We start from the raw sequence: 5,797 nt of genomic DNA, 5'->3' as shown, positions 1-5,797 counted from the left end.
TTATTCATTTATTTTGAGGCAACATGATGGTCCCAGCTGAACTTCTCCACACGCCCTGTGGGGAGCTGCCTTGCTCTCTTATGGTGGACAGTGACATTTTAAGAGCTAGAAGCTGAGCCTAGGGCTTCTCTCTGCAAGAGTTTGTCCTCTGGCTGTGCCCTGGGGGAGAGGGGGATATGGGACAGTTTGCTCACTATACTTTCTCTGGGAAAGAGGCAGCCCTGTAGCCTGTGAGTTCTGGGGGCACCCTGCAGCACTGTCCCCACCCCAGCTTGACCATCACTGGGTACTGCTTCTCTCTTCTTGGTTGGAACACCTGTCAGTTAGCCTGTGTGGTGACTATGGTCTGGCTGCATCTCTCTCTTGCCTCTGCAGACTGGTCCCTGTTGGTGTCCTCTCCTGCTGGGGGTCCAAGAGCCTGGGAGTGAAGCCGAAGGGTATCCTTACCTCACCACCTGGGAGGCAGCCTGGGTGGAAGCAGGCTGTTCACGTGTGTCTCCTGGGAAGACATAAATGAACATGCCCCCCCATATTAGCCAGTACTGGGGGGTGTTTGTCTAAGTACAGAAAGAAGGAGGTTCGTGAGTGGATTCTAACACAGCAGGGAGCCTTTGGATGCCTGTGTTCTGTGCAGGGCTTTGCCAGTAGGAACACTCAGGCCCACTGTGGGGCCTGCTTCAGGCCATCCACCAATGGCTCCCAAGTCATCCAGTTTGTTCATTGTCATTGAACTTTACAGTGGCATGGTGGTAGAGACTTGCTCAATGTCATTCTGCCCAAAGGGGATAGTTGGCAGGTCCCAGACTGCTAGATTCTGAGTCGCAGCCCAGTGGGGCTATGTTCCCAAGCCGTGTCTTTTATATGACCCAGGTGGGAGCCAGATTGGAAACATTCCCAATCATACTCACCATTGTAGATATGGGGTCTTCTAGCCATACACCCTTGATGTCAGGGTCTGGAGGAGGTAGGAGTGACAAGTGAGTTGGCCTTGCCTGCTTCTCAAGGTGACCTGTAATTCTCATTACCTGGCGTTGGCTTGGGACCCTCAGGAAAACTGGTGACTCTGTTGTCCCTTGACCCAACCCTACATCTGAGCAAAAAGACACCACTCTGGAGATAATGAGGCCCTGGGCCAGCTAGGCCTTTAGGGGACTAAGGCCAGGGTGGCACCCATCTCCCTCTCTGGGCCCTGTTTCCTGGATCAGCTCCAGTCTCCCCAGGGCGCTCTGAGGAATGGGCTATTGTGGCCTCAGAGAGAGGCGAGTGCCTACTGGGGAGGAGGTACCTCTGTACTGGGCCTAGCTAAAAATAGCAGGGGGATTCGGACAGGGACAGCCGGTAGCAGGCTGGTCAGGGAGGGGTTGAGAGGGGGACGGGGCAGCCCAGGACCTCTGTCAATGGTGCCGGGGCTCCTACCCTGTTCCCCGCTGCCTGGCCAGCCTCGGCCCAGCTGACAGGCTATTTTTTCCCCTGCTTGACTAAATATGGTCAGGGCGCGCGGCCCGAGGGGGGCCACTTGGCCGGGCCGCGTGTTTGGGATGTTTGGCCGGGTATATAAGAACTGCCAAGGTGAGGTCGCTCCTGATCCAAGGGCCCCATGCCCCACCAGCCTCGGGTCAGGCCATCCCGGCTCTGCCCTCCCCCCACCCCCTGCATGCATGAATCTTGGCCTGTGGGGCTGCGAGCATGTGTGAGCGTGCATACCCGCGGGGCTTTTCTCTTTTTCCCTTTTGTTCTGCTCTGACCTCTACCTGGTTCCGACAGGGCTGAGGGTGCAGGAGCTTCCTGCCGCTTTGGCCGGGCAAGGTGTGCAGCTGGGCTCTGCCTCCTTAACTCTGCACCAGCTCTCTCTCTCTCTCTCTCTCTCTCTCTCTCTCTCTCTCTCTCTCTCTCTCTCTCTCTCTCTCTCTCTCTCTCTCTCTCTCTCTCTCTCTCTCTCTCTCTCTCTCTCTCTCTCTCTCTCTCTCTCCTCCTTCCTTCCCCTCCCCTCCCCTTTCCCTTTTCCTCCGTCTCTCTCAAGATTTCCCTGCTGCTAAGTCTGCTGCTGCTGCAGGAGAGCTGGGGGAAGGGCAGGGGTGCGGAGTCGGGGTGCTGGTGTCTTCTTTCTCTCTCTGCCCCCCCTCCAAGTGCGGACGCCACGGGAGCTCCGGCCCGCCCCCACCCCTGCATTTGCGATTGGCTCCGGGAGGAGGTGGCTACCGCTGCCGCTGCTGCAGCATCTCCCGGGGAGCCGCGACCCTGCGCCCGCTGCCACTGCTGCCGCGGTCACCAGCCCAGCCCGAGGGGCGCCCAGGGTTCCCTGGTGAGTCCCTCTTAGCTGGCTGCTGCAGCTGCCCACCAGCTAGGAAAACCCCTGAAAACTTATCGGCAGTGGTGGGGGTGTGCCCTCTGGTGAGGTGGGTGCTGAGGGTGCTGGCGCCGCGTGGCTCCAGAAGGGGTGCCTGGAGTTTTCTGTTGGCTCCCAGCATCATCCACATTTGGAAAACTGCAGAGCCAGCAGCCGGCAGGGCTGCGAGGGCTGGGAGGGCGCGTCCAACCGGGATGCAGGAACTTTGACATACGGCTTTTTGCAAGAAAGCAGCGCCCCTGAATGCTTGGTGGAGGGCAGGGTGGATGGCGCCGGCTGTTCTGGGGAACTAACTGGTCCGGTAACTGAGGAAATAGATTAACCAGTTGAGTGCAATAGCAGAGATTGTGGCTAAACTTACCCTGGAACTTGCAGCCTCGACATGAGTGCCTTGGGGGTGGGGAATTTCTGAGGAGCGCTGACAAGGCTGTCATGGGCTGGGACTCTGGATTTTCTGAAGCTCTCCCAGCCCTCCCGGGATCAAAAGGGTGCTGTGTCAGGCATCCAGGGGCTGGAGCTGGGGCTGGGGTAGGGTTGAGCCAGTGTTCCCAGTGGAGGGACTCTGGATAAGGCCCCACCCAAGACGCCAGCTCTGCTCGGCATGGGGGTCTGCTTGGAGGCGGCCGCTACCACTTTTCTGCCAAGGTGGTAAACTTTTTGAGAAGTGGCTCTCATTCATTTGTGAACTAGCAGCTCCAGAGGATGCAGCCTGAGTTGACTCCTGCTCTTCCGGTCCCCCCAACTTTCTGTTTGGCATCCACACACCATCAAAGGAACACCTGGGAGGTGGGGCAAAGAGAGGGCTGAGGTTTCTGTTCTTCGAGTTCTGAGGGAGCCAGGGTCAGTGGCTTAGCCACACGAGGGGCACCTCCAGAGGCAGGACGTTAAGGCTCCTGTACTGGCTGCCATTTTTATCCTTGGCTATTTGGAGATGAAAAATGAACAGTTACCACATGGGAAATGGGCATAGTTTCTGTCCTTGCCAGGTAGCTCATTCTTGCTGCATGAGGGTGCTTTTCAGCACCTTTATCCCCTCTCCACCCTGCTTGGCTGCAGCTGCCACAGCCAAGGGACTTCTGCATGCTGCAGGCTCTGCAGAGACAGGGCCCTCCCAGTAACTGGAGAGTCTGGATGCTCTCTGGGGTGTTCCCTCACAGGGACAGGGCTGATCAGGTCATGCCAGAGACAGACAGCATCCTGCTGACAAGGGAGAACTGGACGTTCTTTCAGGCACTGGGACTACCCTGCAGCCCCACACCAGGACCAAGCTCAGCCAGACCCTCTGTTTGCACCAGCCCGGCTCCTTCTGCAGTGGGTGTCTGCGGCTCTCTCCATAGGTAGCCACCTGCAGGGACACCTGTTCCAGCACCTTACCTGCAGGCTCACCCTGGGTGATGGTGAGCCTCCTAGCATGTGAGTGTCCTCCTCCTCCTCCTCCTCCTCCTTCTCCTCCTCCTTCTCCTCTTTCTTTTCCTTCTCCCCTTTTTCTCCTTCTCCTCTTTCTCTCAGGCTGAGAACAGCTCAGGTCCACTGTTGAGGATCTGACCTCAAAGTCCTGTCTATCTTTCTGTTTTTCAGATTCTCTTCTACCTGTCTCTAGGTGTAGAAGTTGGTAGGGTAGAAGGGAGTCCTCATTTACTTCCAGGGAGATCCCAAAAACCAAGAGGAGAAACAAAATGCAACTAAGTTTCCCAAGAACTTTTCAAATTTGCCTGTATGTTTCTCAGAAGTTGGTAGAAGCACGGATGTTTAGGTCCAGGACAGCCCCTTTGTGTAGTTGCAAATCACTGATCAGGGACTGGTGGAAACTGGCTGGGTCAGGTGGGGGACAAGCCCTTCAGGGTGACCTCTGAATTTTCGTGTGAAGTGACTGTTCACCATCATCTCAGGTGACCATGCTGCATAGTGAGAGATGGAGGCTGCTCAGCTTGGTGATCATAGATGCAGAGAGAGCATAGAGGGTTCAGAAGAGAGAAGAGGGGAGGGACCAGAGTAGAAACACTCCCTCACTGGTTAGGCATCAGCTCTGAGGCCAGGCTGAGCCCTGAAGAACTGACCATGAACAGGTCACCGTTAGGACCCCCAGACACTTTGTGAGGACATGGAATCCAAGATCACCATCTTTCTCTGCTTCAAAGAAAGAGGCACAGAGCTCTCCTCTCAGGGACAGAGACAGAATGCATCAGGGCCCTGCCAGGGAAGACATCGCCTGTCCAGGTAAGTCCCTTGGTTCATTTCTGGAGACTCCTGAAACTGCTTGTCCTCATCTGTCCTAGGAAAATGATGTACCTGGTCCGTGGTCTGGGGTGCTGCTCCTGAATTCTGTCTCCTTACCCCATCATCTGTGTCCTCTTGGGACAAGGTGGGCAGGAAGGAGAGGGAAGATGTTGGCAGAAGCTGGGTGTTGTTTCTGAATGTCTGGGAGAATGTGACTCTCTTCCGTCAGGGAGAATGGGAGGGAACTCCAGTCTTATTCCATTGAGGGAAAAATGACCAACGGTTAGGGACAGTGAGATTTTTTTGAGACTTTCCAGCATGCTGTGTCTGCTTCCAACCTTCTTTATCAAGTGTGCACATGTGTGAGAGAGACTGAGCCACAGGCAGAGAGGGTGCAGAGTGGTAGAGATGACCACAGAAGAATCACTGGGGGGTGGGGAATGGGTCCTGACTTGGCATGGGGAACTTGAGCCAACAGAACTTTGTGGGAGTTCTGTCTTTCCCCCACCAAATGGGGTCGGTCCGCTTTGGGCCACATTCTTGTACACACCGAACTACCTGCTTGGGGCACACACTTCTTTATATGCCCATATGGACCTGCTAAACTATGGAATGTAAAGAAGTGTGTATTTCAGGCCAGGGACTCTCTCGCCAGACTGAGGGGGTGGCCTGTGCCATGTGGGTGGCTTCTCGGGGTGGGAGATGGACAGGCAGGGCCATGGGAGGCCGCCTGTAAGGGGACTGGCTGTGTCCCTGACGGCATTGTTCTGCCACTTTGCCTGTGTCAGCAGGTGGAAGCGCTCGTCAGACATTAAATATTCAGTGTGCTGACTGCGGCAGAGGGAGGCGGCCCTCTGGCAGGCCTGGGGTCCCGAGTGGGGCCGGTGGGGATGGGGGTATGGGAGCTTGGCTTTCGAGTGGAGCTGGTAGTGACCCTTGTGTTCTGAAGAGGTACTCTCCAGCAGGAAGGGTGTGGGGACTGGGTCAGGGACTGCTCAGGCCACTGTGAGAGACTGCAAGTTCTAAAGGGCTGTGCTCTGCAGGGGGAGTGTGAAAAGAGGGGAGAGACTTTGGTAGCCACATGGCAGAGGCTTTTGATGGAAGAGTCTCCTGCTGCCCTGGGTCTGACTCACAGGCCTGGTGGAGGAGGGGAAGGTGGAGAGCCCTGTGCAGAGATACCATTGACCCCAGGGTGCTGCCAGTCCCAGCTCTACTCCTGGGTGCCCTGGCCAC

The 5,797-nt window shown here is 56.3% G+C and overlaps 1 non-coding gene across 1 annotated transcript; it reads left to right on the top strand.

The window, feature by feature from the left end:
* Positions 1-5,114: 5,114 nt before the first annotated feature.
* Positions 5,115-5,204, top strand: Mir1 (microRNA mir-1). Its single transcript, NR_105093.1, has one exon. It is a non-coding gene; the product is annotated as a microRNA mir-1 (primary transcript).
* The last annotated feature ends 593 nt before the right edge of the window (positions 5,205-5,797 follow it).

The sequence above is a fragment of the Cricetulus griseus genome, chromosome 6, assembly GCF_003668045.3.
Source record: "Cricetulus griseus strain 17A/GY chromosome 6, alternate assembly CriGri-PICRH-1.0, whole genome shotgun sequence".
Lineage (NCBI taxonomy): Eukaryota > Metazoa > Chordata > Mammalia > Rodentia > Cricetidae > Cricetulus > Cricetulus griseus.
The sequence above is the reverse complement of the archived record's forward strand: the minus strand, read 5'-3'. Positions and strand labels throughout refer to the sequence as shown.